This window comes from Narcine bancroftii, chromosome 9 (assembly GCF_036971445.1).
Source record: "Narcine bancroftii isolate sNarBan1 chromosome 9, sNarBan1.hap1, whole genome shotgun sequence".
Lineage (NCBI taxonomy): Eukaryota > Metazoa > Chordata > Chondrichthyes > Torpediniformes > Narcinidae > Narcine > Narcine bancroftii.
Window position 1 is genome coordinate 10,012,573 of NC_091477.1, and position 18,661 is coordinate 10,031,233.

The 18,661-nt window shown below is 41.3% G+C and overlaps 1 long non-coding RNA gene across 3 annotated transcripts in view; it reads left to right on the plus strand.

Annotated features, from left to right (window-relative positions):
• LOC138743179 (uncharacterized) overlaps window positions 1-12,450 on the plus strand; it is a 27,141-nt gene extending 14,691 nt beyond the window's left edge. For 2 of the 3 annotated variants that reach the window (XR_011344689.1, XR_011344688.1), the window contains 2 exons: window positions 3,177-3,248; window positions 11,086-11,666. This is a non-coding gene — a long non-coding RNA (uncharacterized lncRNA). Of the gene's footprint in view, window positions 1-3,176; window positions 3,249-11,085; window positions 11,667-12,365 lie in introns of those variants that run through there. The other variant, XR_011344690.1, reaches the window with a different exon arrangement.
• The last annotated feature ends 6,211 nt before the right edge of the window (window positions 12,451-18,661 follow it).

The window sequence follows — 18,661 nt, forward strand, 5'->3', positions numbered from 1 at the left end:
TCAGTCTGCTAGTTTTAATAGCAGTGCAGTTATATTTCGAAGGTTTTTAGTGTGGGTGTTGATCACAAAGCACAAATATTTGATACTAGGTCTACTAGCCTGTGAGGGAGCTGGTCTGTGGATTTTTCCTAAGTTCCTGGTCTGTGGATTTTCTGGTCTGTGGATTTCCTGGTCTGTGGATTTTTCCTACCAGATTGTGAGGGAGCTGGTCTGTGGATTTTTCCTAAGTATGAACAGTCTGAAGCCCACTGCAGTAGTTTTTCCCATAGGCTTTATATATTGTTTGCATATGATTTAATAAATGTGCAGGTTTTTTCCCCCACGCTCTTTTATACATTGTGCATGGCTGTGCTTTATTCCCACTGCAATTTCACTGCTCTGTGAGTACGTAATACGTCACTCGGGACAACACCGCTGGAGCTTGGGCCCTACTTCCACGATAGCCACACGAACCAGGGAATTCATGGTCCAGTGTGAATGGCTCACCCGATACTGCAATACAGGTCATTCATTCACCTATTTAGCGGGTTGCCGGTGTGAAAGGGCCTTAAGAGTCTTTAAACTGTCTCTATTGTACCAGCCCCCTCAGCAATGCTTTCCAATAACCCAACACTCTTTGTGTAAAAAAAAAACTACCCCTGATGTCTCCCCTAAACTTTCCTCCCCTCACCATAAACTGGTATTTGCTACAGTCACCCTTGGAAAAATGGTGCTGGCTGTCAACTCTATTTATGCCTCTCATAATCTTGTCAACCCCTTTCAAGCCACCTTTCATCCTTCATTGCAAAGAGAAAAGTCATAGTTATATTAATCTTGCATCATAAGACACGTTCTCTAATCCAGGGAACATCCTGGTAAATCGCCTCTGTACCCTCTCCAAAGCTTCGACATCCTTCCTGTATTGAGATGACCAGAACTGAACACAATAGCCCATGTGTGGTCCAAACAGTTTGATAGAGATGCAACGTGACCTCACAGCTCTTGAACACAACTCCTGACAAATGAAAGTAAGCATGCCTATTCAATAAACCTATGTGGCAACCTTAAGAGATCTATGGATTTGGACCATGAAAGCACCAAGAAGAGGAAGGGGAGAGGGAATTACAGACCAGTATGCCTAACAGTGAACCTATTATAAAAGAGTTATCAATCACCCAACTCCAGGAAAGTTGTCAATAAGAGTGCAGACAAGATTTACTAGGATGTTGCCCAGACTTCAGGAACCGAGTTATAAGGAAAGGTTAAACAGGTTAGGACTTTTTTTCAAAGAGGAAGAAATTTGATGGATCTATTTAAAATTATGAGGAGCATAGACAGAGTGATTGTAGGTAGGCTTTTTCCATGAGGTTAGGGCATGAGTTATGGTTGAAAGGGGAAAAGCTTATAGGGAATATGAGGGGGAACTTCCTCAAACAGAGAGTAGTGGGAGTGTGGAATGAACTGCCAGCTGAAGTGGTGAATGTGGGCTCAATTTTAACAATTAACATTTGGACAGGTACAAGGGATAGGTGGGGTATGGATTGGGTGCAGGTCAGTGGAACTAGGCAGAAAACTAGTTTGGAATAGACTAGAAGAACCCAAAGTCCTGTTTCTGTGCTGTAATGTCCTGTGGTTCTAATTGGATTTGTGTGAGGATTTCACTCTTCTGGTCAATGTCACTGTTTTTCTTAAAAAGAGAGTAGGAATGGTGATCTGAAGTGGATGATCATTCATGATTGACTTGAGAGATGGACTCAATTCAAAGGGCCCAATAGCGTACAATTGTTGGTACTTTTTACATTTCAGACAATGCAGGCTGGGAGCAGCAGTAATTCAATAATAACAAATCATAATTCACTTTCCATTCTGAACCTTTCAGCGAACAGCAATTATCTAGAATTTACAATTGTTGAAATTGTTGCCAAATTCAGAATCTGGTGTTCCAAAATTCCATTGTGACATATGTTCTTAACCCAACACCCAACCCCAACCAACCAATTTTCCCTTGCAACTGCTGCAAACGTGTCTGCCTGTCCCGCATCGGACTTGTCAGCCACAAACGAGCCTGCAGCTGACGTGGACATTACCCCTCCATTAATCTTCGTCCGCGAAGCCAAGCCGAAGAAGAATCTAAACACCCACTGCACCACAGGGTGGCCATCCCTGGTATTGCATCTTTTAAAATGTGCTCGCTTCGTGTCCCATCTCAAAACACAGGATGTGGACATTAAGCAGTTCAGACCTTGTATATCTTGGGATCCAATGACTCATCGCATTATATCCAAACGTGTTAAATCGGGGTTCCACTGTAGCAATACGATGAATTAAACGGTACCACGTGTGTTGGCTGAGCTAATGAGCATGGCCGGTAGGTGGGTGGGTGAAGCATTCTCACAAAGTGATTCAAATTGTGTACACTACAGCAGCTTTTCTATATAAAATACCAATAGCTTAAAAATTTGTTATAGGGTGGGGTCTGGCTGGGTTATGGAACCAATCAAGTGGTATTTTAAGTAGAAACTCAACTGGTCAAAACATAATATCTTGATGAAGGGCTCAGCCCAAATTGTTGGTTATACATCTTTATCTGTGCTACATAAAGTACACCGTTTTCACCCACAACCTTTTCTCAGTGGAACCTTTAGGCAAAAGGTACAGAAGCCTGAAGACCAGCACATCTATGTTCAAGAACAGTTTCTTTCCAAAAGCTCTCAGGCTCTTGAACTTCACCTTTTTGATACACTAATCATGGACTCCTCTGACACCACAAAAAGATTGTGTCCACTATTGCAATGTCACATTTTTTTTGCCACTTGGATAGTGTTATGAACATTTGTTGTCTCTTTTTAATTCAACTAAGTATACTATTGAGTTTTATTTTACAAAGTACCTGTTTGGCTGCAGGAACTAATAATTTTGGTGCATGTGTACATATTGCAATGTATATGGCGATAAACTTGTCATCGTTAACTAGGTCCCACCCTCCATGTTGTCCTTGATTCCAGAAAGATGGAAACAGGGGAGTAATTGCCATTTTATCATGAAAATCATTCAGGGTAAGACGATTTTTATCTAGCTTAGGAAAATACATTAGATGATGATTCCCATAAATTTAGCAGCAAGTCTTTGATTTGAATGACATTTGAGATCCTGATTCAATTGATCTGAAAATCAGAAATCTTTTTTTTAATTTGCAGGATTGTTCACCTTGATTTGAATTCAGCTAAGAAAGAACATTCTCGCACAATATGAAATATTTGAGATCAAAGGTGAGTGGGTGTAGTGCTATCGATCAACCACATTAGACAGAGATTCATGATTAATAGGCTTTAATCACCTTAAGACATCAACACATCTCACATGTTGCTGGCCTGGTTCCAAGGCAGGTACTGAGGGAAGAGTTGGGGCATTACAGCCTTTATGGGGATTTCTGGGGGGGGGGGGAGTCACAAGTGCAAGGGGCAGGCCGCCTCATACAGTACATACATGCAGACAGGGCTAATAGCTATACGGTAGTTGCACCACAGTGGGAATGTTCTTCACAATTATATGGCCTCTCTAAATAATTTAATTTTCAAAGGTGAGAGTGAGGCTGGTATAAGAGAAACATTGAAAAGAGTTGAAGATTGGCACACATGAATGTAAGAAAAATAGAGGTTATGGGAGTGATGTGACGAAGGATGATTTAGATAGTTGTGGTTTACATAGTTCCACACATCTTGTGCTCTAATGTGCTCGATATTTGTTCCATCAGTCATTTTGCAATACCTGTATCATATACCTAGAATTTTAAAGAACGATCCAATTGTTAATTTTAAATTTAAGTATTCTGAACATCAGAAGCTGTTTATTAAACTAAAAAAATTAGTTTAAAAAATGAAGCAATCTTTTTTGAGCTCACTTTTGCTCACTTATCGTGATAAATGGTTTGTGATCTAGAAACTGTGGAAGTGAATCCAGGTTTGTTCCAAATTGGAAGTTAAACCTCAACTCTCACATGGTCTCTCAGCTGATGTCAGAAAGTGCCGAAATGACCCAAAATGGCTTTTGCATTCACAAAGACTTGAACAATTATGCACAAAAGTGATTTTTTTAAAAAACCCCTGGCTATTCTCAGATGAAAAACTAAATAAAAACATTTAATATCACACAAGGGGAAGATGAGGGAGTTCACACTGTGTTACAATTCATATAATCCTGCCATTAAAATGTGGCAGAGTCCCCATTTCGCAGATTTCAAACATTTTCAGGGCACAACACGACATACAACCCTGAATTCTTTTTTCCTGTGGGTGAGGCAGAATTACCACCTATTGGTTGTGCAAAGAAAAACTACACAAAGTATACTTGGAAAAACTGAAGAAATGTAAACAACTAAACTATCTAATACAGAGAGGAATAAAAAAATCAATAAAGAGCAAAGTAAGAGTACTAAAAAGTCCTCCACTTGCCATCCAAGAAGACTATTGAATGAACATTTAGACCAGACGTCCCATTGTAAGTTTCTGCTGTCATAGGAATGGAGAAAGAGATCAGAGAGCTGAAAGACACAGTGAGAACTAGCTAAGGCTTTAGGTTAATCAGTTTGGCATACACAAAATTGGAGTTTTGCTGGATTTGTCAGGGTTTCTCACGGCTTGTTTTGGACCATCCCGAAATGTTCAGTGGAAATTATTCAAAACAATAGGAAAACATCACACAAAGCATGAGAGGAACAGATTGGATGAATGCAGACTGTCTTTTGCCCAGAGTAGGGGAATCAGTAACCCGAGGACATGGGTTCTCAACCTTATTCTTTTCACTCGCATACCACCTTACTAACCATAGAGCACTTAGGGCATCATATGGCATCATATGCCATAGGTGGATTGTGGATAGTGAGGGATTACTTATGGTGGTATGCAAGTAGAAAGAATAAAAGGTTGAGAAATACCGGTTTAAGGTGGAGGAGAAATTTAACAGAAAGCGAAGGGGTAACTTTATTTTACATTGAGGGTGATGGGTGTATGGAATAGGCTGCGGAAGTAGATGGTTGTGGCAGGTTCTATGACAGTGTTCAAGAAAAAATGAACAGATACATGGATAGGATGGGTTTAGAGCAGTGCTTCTCACATACAAGCTAAAGGAATCCCACAGAGCATCTATGGCATCATATGTGGTTAGTAAGGGATTCCTTAAGGTGGTGTGTGAGTGGTAAAATAAAAGGTTGAGAACCATTGGTTTAGAGGTATATGGGCCAAATGTAGGCAGAAAATTCTGGGCCCTGTGTGGGGATGTGGCACGGCGAGCCAGCGAAGAACTGTGGCTTGAGGAGGGTTGGAAAATCATCCAGAATTCGCTGGAACTCATCTCTGGGCATGCTGATCATGGCCATCTGTGGCTGCTCTGTGTGGGAGGCGTCGAGGCGAATAGCCTGGAAAGTATGTGCATCCACCAGGTGCCTACCCCAAATGTCCACCAGAAGCCCGTGGGTGAGGAGGAAGTTGGCACCCAGGATGGCGGTTGGAAGGGATGAGACGATGAATCTCCATGAGAACTTTCGTCAGCCGATCTGGAAGTGGACTGTCTTGTCTCCATGTGTCCGTATCTCTGTTGCATTGGCTGCACGGAGGGGAGGTCCTCAAGGTCGGTTCCTGGACTCGATGGCCATGGCCAGGATGTCACTGATCTGGGCCCCAGTGTCAATGAGGAACCACCGGCCGCTGACTGAGTCCCGCAGGTAGAGGAGGCTGTGTCCTTGGCCAGCCGACACAGCTACTAACAGCTGTTTCCCTGGAATGAGCAGGGCTGAGGACACTTCCGAGCCTTGGCTCCCCAATGCTGGTGATAGAAGCAGAGGCCTGGAGTGGATGCCGTGCCCCTGGTTATGCTCTTGGTGGCCCCTGCTGGGGCCTGATGCTCTACCGCAGTGCTAGGGCAGGCTTGGCGTGGTCATGCCGAGCCCTCTGGAAATCGCTCGAGTCATAGCTCTTGGGCCTTCTGAGCGACCTTCCTCAGGTCGGTAAAGCTCTCTTGAGCCAGTAATGGCCAGATGTCCTCGGGCAGATGGCCGAGGAAAATGCGCTCGAAGAGTGGCAGTTGGTGTGATCACCCATGAGCTCGAGACAATAGTAGCGACAGCTACACTGCTACTGAAAAAACGCACAACAGGTTGAGCTTAGTGAGCAGAACTGATTTATTGCAGGCTGCTGGGCTGGACATACTCCCAGCCTGGACCTGGCTGAGAACCATGCTGGGGGGTGCTGCCGTCACCTGGGCATCACATGGTCCCCCAGTGCAGGCTTCTGAGCCCTGTGCTGAGAAGAAGGGGAAACCCCCGATGGCGCCATTTTGGCTGGCTGCCCCGCCGCGTGGATTACAAGCGGGGCCAGTTCACCTGCCTAATGGTGTGCCGCCACAGTTAATCATAAATGTTATAATGTTAGAGTCTTAAGCATTGTTGATTAGCCATGGCACTTGAGATCTCCGTGACTTCCTACACAGTGTGAAAGGGAGACGGGGAAGTTATTGCTGTTTGAATGTTGAAGAATATTTCACATAATTTTGAATTGCTGTCATACAGCATTGATTCCTTTACATCTAGAATACTGTGCAAAATGTGAACAATATGATCAATTCCCAAACTCAGTGGTACCTTGCCTGACTGGACACATTCAGGATTTTGTTTTCCATTTTTGTCCTCTTCAAGCAGAAAATTAATCCAACACCAATGGCCAGTTTAACAAATAAGTAGCCCCAAACTGCAATGATCCACATGTTTGAAAACAGCCTCGCTGTGAAAGACAAAGTTCATGGTTTCAGTAACACTCTTCATCTTGTTGAGCAGTGAAACACTCTGTCAGTCAGACTATAAAAGGAGCAGCGGTGAAAGCATTTTATATTAAATTGTAGGAGCTGGAGCGACATAATTTTGTGTCAAATGTGTGTTTTTGGTTTCTTATTGTTTACTTGCTAGGGGTTTGGCCTTTTTTATCTGAGTAATTTTGCTTCATGGTTTCTAAATAATATGAATATTTTCATCTGAATGAAAAAGGAGATAGAGCACAAAACTGGACTAACAGTTGCCTAAGCCAAAATAAAACAGCAATTGGTTTGACCAAAGGAGTTTAGTCCTTCCAAGTAAAACAACACTTCACTTGTGAATCTGCTGGGGTCATTTACTGCATCCAGTCCTCCTGTTGTGGTCTCCTCTACATCAGGTAGACTGGACGCAGACTGGAAGATAACTTCATTGAGTGCCTCAGCTCTGTCCAACGCAATAGCACGGATCTCACACCCATTTCAATTCCCCGTCCCATTCTCTTGCTGACCTGTCTGTCCATGTTCTCATGCACTGCCAGAATGATATGCCTGCACATTTGAAGAGCTGCACCATCTTCCATCTGGGCACCCTCCTTCAGGATGATATTAACATAGACTTTGGTTTCCATTAAAACCCTACCCCTCTTTCTTCTTCCCCTTGACACCTTTCCCCCAGCTCTCTCTCTCTCCCTCACTCTCTTTCTTCCCTTTTCCCTCTGTCTCCTTTCACAGAGCCAAAATCAATTCTCCTCTTATAGTATCTAATTAACACCTTTTGTTAGTCTGGACTCCTCTCCTAGCCAGTATTCTAACACTTTCCTATTATTTGTTTATTCCTTGAAGAAGGGCTCAGGCCCCACTGAGTTCCTCCAGCATTTCTGTGTGCTTTTACTTGTACATCCTTCTGCTCAGTTCTCAATCTTGGCTGCTGTATACTTCAGCTGAATATTAGTCAACAAATGTCAGAGATAAATTGAGATCATTCACTGGCATTTATTTTATGAAATAATCACCCATTTTGATTTAGCCACTTTGTTGTAATTATCAGCATCTAATTTCAATAGTTTCACGTTATTATCATGCGGTTATTATCATGTTTTATCTGTGGTCCAGCTAAACATCCCAATGAAAACAAGTAAAACACAATACAGGTATGAAGAGTTGTGAGAGATCAATTACTACAGAGTAAAGTCAACATCATGAGTCTGATAATGGTGGGAAGGAAACTGCCCTTAAAATTCTGTGTCCCTATGTAGTAAAATGTAGTTACTTCAGTTTCTTTGTTAATGTAATAGAACATTAGATGAGATAACTTCTTGATGTAAATGGACAAGATCAGTGGATAGATGCATTATAAATATACTCCATGGGATGTCCTCCCACAGCATCGATGGTATTAAGATCTACAAAGTTAACTTTAAGGTATTAATCTTTGAAAGAGATCCACCAAGCTAACTCTGATTAACTGATCTGTCAGGGCAACTTCCTTATCTAATGTTTGCCTTATAAACCATGATTTCTCATTGTATTTAATGATCCAAAATCCAACTGCTCAGAACACTGGTTGAAATTCCCAGCCGCCTGATCTGTGGAGTGGGATGGCAAATGTCCTAAGAATACTGATTAAACCCTCTTCCTCCTTTCTCCTGCATGATATATAGCTATAGTAATAATCTTCTAGGACTCACAAGTCTGTAATGTTTGGAGTATAAACCCAAGGGTAATCAAAGATTGATCTAACAGTACAGTAGCTTATTGTTGTCAATGCTAAGCCAAATACTTCCAAATCAAGTGTGCTTAAGTTAGGAGAGATTAAAAAAAACCTAGAGGCCATGTTTTAAGGGTGAAAGGAGAAAAGTTTAAAGGGATCATAAGGGGGAATGTGTTCATGCAGAGAATAGTGGGAGTGTGGAATGAGCTGCCAGCTGAATTGGTAAATGTGGGCTCAGTTTTGACATTTAAGAAAAATTTGGACAGGAACATGGATGGGAGGGGTATGGAGGGCAATGGACAGGGTTCAGGTCAGTTAGGTGAGGCACAATAATAGTTCAGAAAAGAAAAGAGGGGCCTGTTTCTGTGCTGTAATGTTCTAATACCCTATAGCTATGTTGAAGAATCCTCCATTAATAGCCTTGGCTAAATCATCGTGAGTCCAGAAGCAAAATAAGGAGACTGTTTTGAGAGATCAAAACACATATCATCTTCTTATGAATAATTTTTCTGTATCATCCATCTCCATGATTTGTCTTTCGCTTTTAGTGTTCTTCCTTCAGCATTGTTGCCATGTTATCAGATCCACGTTATCAGTACCAAAAATTGCAGTTTGGAAAGACCCTCCCGCTCACTCTCAATTCCCCTATTTCACAGTGTGTCTACGTAAAGTTTGAACTTGATTTAATCTCCCATGCATTGCACTATGCATCTGAATTTTGATTTTATGCCATTCAAATGTGACAAAACAGTGAGTAATATGGAATGCAACAGTGGATAAAATGCAGGAGCTTATCTTTCCAAAAGAGAAGCCAATCACAAGAACTTCTAATGGAGGTTCTAAAGAATGAAAGCTCTAATACTTACTGTTCTCCTTTTGATATTCAATTAAAATCTTGGGTGTATTTTGATTAAACAAACCACACAACCACTTCCCAGTCTCAGCATCAGCTTTTGGAATAATCACTTGTAAAGATTTCCCTTCCCTTGTGTGGTCAGTAAAAGTTTCCTCGCCAATAATTTTGCCATCGCTTTTGATCCAAACCAATCTCATTGACTCAGTGACCTCGGACACAGAGCAGGTCAGGGTGATGGTCTCTTCACCAGATGGTTCAGCTGTGACTGGAAACAAGAAACCCATGGGGATTATGAACAGCATCTCAAGTACCTGTTTGTTTTGTGCAGGATAACAAACTCAAATTGATGCAGCCAGCACAAAAGACCATCAAAATTGAAGCACTGTGCTTTCGCTGGACTCAAGTTTCCACAGTATGGATGCTGCTTTTAAAGATAAATGAGTAAAAAAGCAAAATCCCCAACTTTCAAAACATATGTTTCATTCTTAAAATCATTCATACTCTCAGAGTGGATGAATTACATTTGAGGTTGCCACTCAATATGTTCATTTGTGACCCTTGAGGAGGCTTTAAAGATTAAAAGGAATCCTTGGAAAAAAGGTCAATGTTTAATAGATCTTGAGTGAAATTGTTCAAACATAATAAGGAATTGAGCAAGTTACAGTCTGTCTGGAATAAAAACATAAAAATGCTTGAGGATCTCAGCATGTCATGCAGGCCCTTGTGGCTAAGGGGGGCAGGAGGCATGGGGAGAAGGCAGGTACTGGGTACTGAGGAGATGATTGGCCATGATCAAAATGAATGGCAGTGAAGGCTTGAAGGGCCAAATAGCCTACTCCTGCATCTATTTTCCATGTTCTTAGGAAGTAACGATATATAACCAAAGTTTTGGGCCTGAGCCCTTCTCCAAGGTATGAGTGAAAAGCAGGCAGGTGCCTGAATAAAATGACTAGTGGAGGAGGAAAGGAAGGGCAGGAGTGGAGCACAAGCCAATAGGAAAAAGGGGATGGATAGCCGGCAGGAGAGGGGAGGTGAGATTGATGGGGGGGGGGGGGGGAAGAGAGGGTGTCTGAGAATGCAGAGCTGCAGGAAAGGAAAAAGGGAAAGATAGAACTAGAGGATAGGAGATTTGGGATGGGGATGGGGAGAGACACAGAGAATATTATTATGTGTAAATTAAAAAAGATCTTCTGTGATTTAAGATAGCATTGGCCAGGTTTTGATCCTCTCTGCGGAATTTTGATAAATTAATCTTCATAAACTTTCATTAAACTTTTTAATTATTTTAAGAAATAGTTAGAATGAAACACAACAAAAGAGATTTTAAAATTCTGCCCAACTCTGAAAGTTTAAAGGAAATTTTGATCAAATCAACATATATAAACATTTCATCTCTGAAATGCAGTAGAATAATAGACCCTCTGCCCACCATCCTGCGCTGCCCAAATTAACGTACTAACTCCATCAGGTAGCACGCAGACACAGGGAGACAATACAAACTCCCTTACAGACAGCGCTGGATTCAAACATGTGTCGTTAGGGCTGAATTTGGGGGTGGTGAAGGGGAAACAAAAACATTTTTGTCAGAATATGAGCAATTTTAGGAACAAATTGGAACAATATGTTCATTGTATTAGTCTTCTCCCAATTACTTAATCATAGAAAATATTACCAATGTTCCTTCTCCTACCTTTAACTGTGATTAGTTTAATGGTCACATATTTATATGTTCTAATAGAGCACGTGTAAACTCCGTCATCATCAAAAAACACAGGGACAATCCTCAGACTGAAATTCTTGCCACCCAGATTTCCCACTGTGGTTCCCAATCGATTCCTGAAGTAGCTCCTGTTGACATTGATTGGCTGAGACCTGCGAGTGGAAGCGATGATCTTCTCTTGATTCTGGAAATGTTCTGATGTCCAAGACCATTTGGTATCAGTGAACTCAACAGAAGCTTCACAAATCAGGTCAAGTTCACTGTCATCTGTGCCTGACCGGTAAACTGTGAATGTCTTATTATAGAAATCTACAAGAGAGCACAGGGAAGGAGTTAGATCTTCATAGATGCTGAGACACTGACCTTCTGAGTTTCCAAAGGGGCGAATTCCCAGCTTCTGGGACATCAGATGAGAGGCCAGCACTAGCACAGGAAAGTCGGTGGAGAGCTGGCCCAGGTCGCTATAATTCAAACACTGGGATGGCTGACGAAGCCCAAACAGCCCCCACCCCCCCCCCATTAAAGAGATGCAGTTGGAGTGGAGATAATAATCAATCTGTCTCAGAGTCAATAATCCATAAACGTCTTTAACAATTGTATTCGCCATCTTTGGTTCCTTTGTGCTTTTTCATTTGTGTATCATTAAAACAAAATTCATTTTTGGTCTTGCTTTCACAAGGGATTTTTGAATCAACTTCTGAAAAAAAGCAGTATATTCTATCAACATGAATAACCAGCTGAGATCATAAGGGGAGCTCATTCTTTGATCAGTCAGATCATGGGCTGGATGATCTGATGAAGGGCAACCCTTCATCATTCATTTCAGTGAGTGACTGCTGGCATCGTAGCCAGAAGAAAGTCTCAGAAAACTCCCTAACCTTGAATGCCTGCATTGGGACTTGTATAGTAAAATCTCTGGTATCTAGAATTCAAGCAACCGGCAAAAATAAATCGAGGAAAATAATTTGTGAATAAAGAAAATTAAAATAATAGGTAAAAAATATGTGTTTAAAATTCTAAAAGCAAATGTTCTCTAAAGTAACACATAAACCTTGGTGAAGATGGGAGCAAATATTCAGCCAGCGGGGGGCCTTGGTTGTGCTTTGCTTGTAGCAGCTGCTTGAATAAATTTCTGTGAAATACAAATGGTGCTACCAAGGACGAAGAGCTGGTTGACGCTGCTCACTGTTGGAGTGATTCACTTAAAATGTCTCCTTAGCCCTGGTCAGAGGATTTATCAGTAAACTTGGTGAGGGGAGGGGGTTTAATTATCTATAATGTTATTGTTTGTCTTTCAGGTGACTCTGTGGAGGGACAGATGCAGCGACAGTTAAATGTTTTTAAAAATGTGACTGAAAGTAAAGTAAAATGCTTTGAGGTTTATATATTCATGCAAGTGAAGTTTGTTCTCTGTAAGTATTGTATAGTATTATTGTCTTTTAAACTGTTTATTCTAAATGCAGGTGCATTAGTTAGGCCTTGTAAGAGTAAGTCTCAAGCAACTGGAAAATAAACTTATCTGGCATCTACCAATCCCCATAGGTGCCTAAAACCAGTGGTTTTGCTGTAATTTATTTGCATTTCTCTGTGATTTGAAACTAGAATGGCATTGGCTTTTCTTGATTATTTTTCTGGATTTTAGTTTCTTGGATTACTGCAGATGATTTGAAATGAACCCATTGCTTCAACAGATGGCTGCATCCATCTTAGTGCCACCATTTTATATTTACACCTGTACCCCAGGTAAAAGCAATGACCACATCCTACAGTGGAAGCCCACAGTGGAGTTGGCGCTCACTCTACAAGATGTGGTACAGATTGATATCACAAACTATTGAACACCTGCTCTAAGGCAGCTTCAGACTCACCCCGATCCACTTCAATATCTAGGTCTCCGGTGAGAACAATGGAGCCATTTTCCCATACTTCCCACGTGTCCAGTTTTGGATTTCCTGCCCCAACGTGTTGGACCATCAAATAGACAGTGTTATTCAGATGGATCTGGTCAGTGTTCTTCTTCCTGTCCTGCTGGGATGAGGCTCTTGGTTTCCAATGAAGATGGACAGTGTCTGGGAGTCTGGAGATGGTACAGCAGAGGGTGATGTCACTGCCCATTACAGGTCTGTGTGAGTCTGCCTCAACTGTGGAAACAGACACATGGCAATGTGATTCAGCTCCCCATGAATTTACTGTACAGGTGTAGGTAGAATTGTTGAGGATGGATAAAATATTTGGAACCATTGAAAATGTTGATCTCAATGTACGCAAGATGAAGGAGATAATCGTGGACTTCAGGAGGTCCAGAAATTACCACCCTCCACTGCACATCAACAACTCTGTAGTAGAGAGAGTGGAGAGCATCAAGCTTCTTGGTGTTCACTTAACTAGGGACCTATCATGGGCACTCAACATCTCCTCACTGTCAGGAAGGCACAATACCAACTGTGCTTCCTGAGAAGACTGAAGTGGGAAAAGCTACTGGCCACCATCATGTCAATCTTCTACAGAGCTCTATCAAAAGTGTCCTGGGCAGTTGCATCACAGTGTGGTATAGTTGCCAGAGAGAAATGGATCGAAGGTCAGTTCACAGAACCATAAAAGTAGCAGAGAGGATCACTGGAGTCTCCCTCTCTCCCATCGACATGATTTGCTGAGATCGTTGTCCGAAGAAGTGCACAAAATCTTTGAGGACGCCTTCCACCCTGTACACTATATCTTTCAGCTGCTTCCATCGAGGAAGAGATATGAGAGGATCAGAGCCAGCACCACCAGGCTGAGAAACAGCTACTTCCCATGGGCAGTGAGGATGTCGAACGACCAAAGTAACTGCTCACACTAACCATCCGACACTCTCATTTGTGCAAAACAATCTTTATTTATTTGTTTTTAATAGATAAAATCCTTGTCCTGCATATGTATTGTTTGACTGTATGTGTGTTATATCCGGTTGTTTGTCTGCATGTTTTACAGTGAGGACTGGAGAATGCTTTTTTGACAGGTAATATTTGTACAATCAGATGACAATAAAACCATAGAGCATAGAACCATAGAACATTGCAGCACAGAAACCTGACTTAATATGTTTAATTCTATTTATTCTGCTGGTTGATTGAACTGCTGCATCCTGACTGGATTCCAAGAACATGTTGGGAGTGTGCATGGAACTACTTACATGGCATTGCATTCTTGAATCCTTTCTACTCCTGTCCAACTCACCTTTGATCCCAAACACTTCCCACTGCCTCAGGATTTTCCCACCAGGCTGTGCTTGAGTCCAGGTGAACAGGCCTGCCAGTTCAAAGGTGGGCTTCCTGATTCTCAGATTAAGGGTACCCCACTCCACACGCATCCCCTGGGAAACACCTGGAGTTTTATGGTACTCATCGTTCCATTGTACGGCCCACCGCTGATCTTCTCTGTGAAAAGTGGCCAATCGCCGTGTGGTTTGTTGTCCAGAGTGTGGCCTCCATTCACAGACAATTGAGCCATTTCCAGGATTGTCTGGCCCTTTCAATACAAAGTTCCCTTCCTGATGGAAGAAGTAAATAGAATTCTCACTTCCTGCAAGGACATGGAACAGAAAGTTTGAATCAAACAACTTCTCAATTTGATTCATGCAATAATTAATGTTGTGGAGAATTTGGTCTCAGTATGTTTTTGCTAAATATTCAGATTGCAGGCTTCAGGGCACATACACAGCAGGGTAATGTACTGTCTCATTCAAAGGGAAGGACCACTTTCCTGAAGAGATTAATTATAATTGCTTGGTTTCTCTTAAACATTCTTTCAGCCCTGAAATATTTTACAAAACTCAACATATTTCCAAACATTTCACAATTTACAAGCTGACTGTGTTCCTGGAAAACATTGTGAAATGATATAAATCAGAAAGTGTGGGTGAAAAGCACGGTAACAGACCCTTCCGGCCCTCGAGTTGTGCCACCCAATTACAACCCCAATACGTTTTTGAAGGGTGGAGCACCCAGAAGAAACCTATGCGGAATGTACAGACTCCTTACAGACAGCACCAAATTTGAACCCGGGCCACTGGAACTGTAATAGCATTGTGATAAAAGCTACACCAACCGTGCTAACCAGTGCACTAACTTCCATGAGTAGAGAGAGGCCCACTATTTGTTAGAAGGTACGGAGACATGTACTCCAATGGTGGGGTAGTAAACATTTGTAAATTGAAATAATGAGAAATTACTGCAATGAAAATGCCACTCAAAGAAACAGTGGAAAATCACAAACAGATCTGAAGTGGGTGGCAACTTGAATTAATTTCATATCTTTGATGCCCTTAAACATGTCTAACAGTGAAACAATAATAATCAGGGCTGCACAAGTGGCCAAAATTAGGCAGAGCAAGAATGCAAAGTAAAATTGTGCCTGAATGATCAAACATGATTTAACTGAAAAAAAAGTGACAAAGAAGCAAGGGAGTTCCATGATCATTTCAGACAATGGTTAAAGGTACTCCCTTCGAATGTAATCTGGCCTGCAATGGATGGAGTGGGTGGATGAGCCAAGAAGATGTGTGAGGAAAAGAATATATGTGGAAACAACCTGCAACCCTCTTTACATTTCTCTGATTAAAAGATCCTGAACAAAGGAACGGATTTGTTTTAAATCAAATTCTCTTAGTGAAATGTGGAACAAATTGTTTCCATTGATTTTATTTTCTAGCACTTAAAAAATAGCCTGAATCTGCTTGATCATTGACCTTCCCTTGATTCATCTGTTACATCCTGAAGTATTTCTCATCTTAGAAGATTGGCAACCTGGTCTCGACCAGCCATTCTCCGCAGAGGCTACAGGATCTCCCTAAGAGCCACAGTACATTTAAGGGGGGGGTGGGGAGGTGGGGGGGGGAGAGAAGTGGATCTACGGACTGAAATCATTAAAAAAATAATATGTCTTTACGTAGTCGGTAAAGTACAAAAGAAACCAACTGAACTTGACTGCTTCATAGGGAAGGGGACCCATAAACTTCAAGCAGAATTTCAAGGGAGCCATAGCCAAAAAAATGGTTGAGAATAGCTGTTCTAGACCATATGCTCATCCTTTGACTGATTAACCATCCACCTGGCAGGAGTCTCTGCTGTGATATCGATCTCTACGTGGAGTTCCAGAAGGTCAGCTTTCCCATTTGGATTCTCTGGTACTTGCATCAAAATAAGGTCATTTGGATCATTTTAAAATTGACAAAAATTGATCAAGATTTGGTGCATTTTATTATAACCTCATCATTATTCCCCATATTTTGTCTGTCCCTCAGAAATTCTAACATTTTCTCTCTCTTTTTAGTTTTATATATATACATATATATATATATATTTAGAGAGAGAGAGAGAGAGAGAGAGAGAGAGAGAGAGAGAGAGAGAGAGAGTGTTCCAAAGGTTATCAACAAGCTCCAAGCACAGTGAGATTGCACATGATCTGCCATCCTGTCACCTATTCTGATCGTCAATTTTCATTAGTGAATAAATAATAACGCTCTGGTTTCCAGAATACATTTACCCTCACGTAGAAGTGATGAAGCTCCAATGTCACTGGGGTCCGTGAGACAGGCAGAGAAGAAGGTACTGAAATTGCATGTGTTTCACTTGCATTGCTTCTAAGCCAGAACCCCATTTTCTTACCTAAACCTTTTGACCCAGAAAACAAACACTAATGGATTCATTTTACTGACACCTAAAAATGCTTGAAGAGCATGGCTGATACACGCTGATCCCATAAAGTTCCAAGCTTCACTCAGTCTGCGTGACATGAACACAGGATTTAGTTTTGTTTTATAATAGCACAGGGTGGGTTTTCTGAGGCTCCATCCCACTGTGGATCCTCCCACAAAGACATACAGCATGGTAACACGCCCTTTCAGCCCATGAGCTGTGCTACCAAATTACACCTAACTGGCCTACAACCCACGGTATGTTTTGAAGAGTGGGAGGAAACCACAGTGCCCGGAGGAACCCATGTGACATAAGGAGAACGTAAAACCTTCTTATAGAATTCCAGATATGAACCTGGGTCGATGGCCCTGTAACAGCATGACGTTAACCGCTACTCTAACTGTGCCACTGCTATTAAAGTGATTAGTAAGGATATTTGATTAACATTCTGAGTATAAGCAAACATCAGTCACTTTGCTGTTTTGAATGCTGAATGACTGATGAACTGCTCTTACAATCCCTCTGAGAAGCTAGCATTATATAACAATATTTATTTATTTTTATAAATGTATAGCATATAAATTGCTTTTTCTTTGTAGGTGTTTGCATGGTTTTACAATGAGGACCAAAGAATGTTGTTCGTCCAGTTGTACTTTACAATTGTATGATAATATTGAACTAGAACTTACCACTAAACTCTAGATGATACGGGACGAAAAGCTGGAGCGTACTTCCAATAAACAAACCGCATGTCCAGATCCTTTTGTGTCTCATAGAATTCTGAATCATCAAGCTCAGCGATTTCTCATCACTATTCAGTGTCTTCTCTCCAGCAGTTTTGCCGTCACTATCGATCCAAACCAGTCTCATTGATTCAGTGATGTCAGACACAGAGCAGGTGAGCATAATGATGCCTCCCAGAGTCACGGAATCAGATAAATTCGCTGAGACTGGACACAAAGATATTTTTTAGATTTCAAACAATTAATATTTTTTTCTGAAAACTGCAGTAACATTCTGCCTCCTACCTTGAACTGTGATTAGCCTAATGGTCACAAATGTATTTGACTCCAATAAGCATGTATAAATGCCAGCATCTTCAAACAGTACAGGGACTATCTTCATGTTGAAGTTAATACCATTAAACCTTTCCACTTTGGAGACCAGTCGATTCTCAAAGTAAGTCTTGTCCACACCGATACGATGATGTTTTAATGCTGATGCTATTTCTTTACCCCAGTTTAGGAAAGATCTTTTCCAAATCCATACAGCGCGACCATAGTAGGTGACAGAATGGCAGGTCATGTGGAATTCACAGTGTCTGGAACCGATACGAAAAAGTTCGTAACTTTTTTTATATAAACCTATGAAAAGGACAGGGAGAAGAGAGTTATAATTTCTGAATTGAGGAATTTGAGCTGGTGATTATTTTATATGTACTTCTTGTTTTGATCCCCAAACTACACGATCGATTTTTGTCAAAGTGTGAGTGTTACAAATGAGTATCCAACCTTCCTTTGATACAAGGACAGCCCAATTCCACTGGGATGCTGAGGTTTTTGGAGCTCCCTAGATGGATCTATGTCACGGCAGAGACTCCCCTGTTGATAATTGGGTGACTAGCATTTGGTCTAGACAATTTTACCTATCTTCTGATAATGGAAACCCATATTGTTGCTTAAAAAGAGCTCAATGAATTGTTGTGGACCCCTTTAATTCAACACACAGCATCTTTGACCTACTACCATCAAGAACGAGGTTTAGGTGCATCAAAATCAGGTCTTCCAGGCTGGAAAATAGCTTCTTCCTCCAGGCTGCAAGATTGATGATTAAGCAATTTAAAATATCTACATATATGTATATTTGGAATTGTTTACTCATCGATATACATATAGATGAGTAAACAAATCCAAAATTTT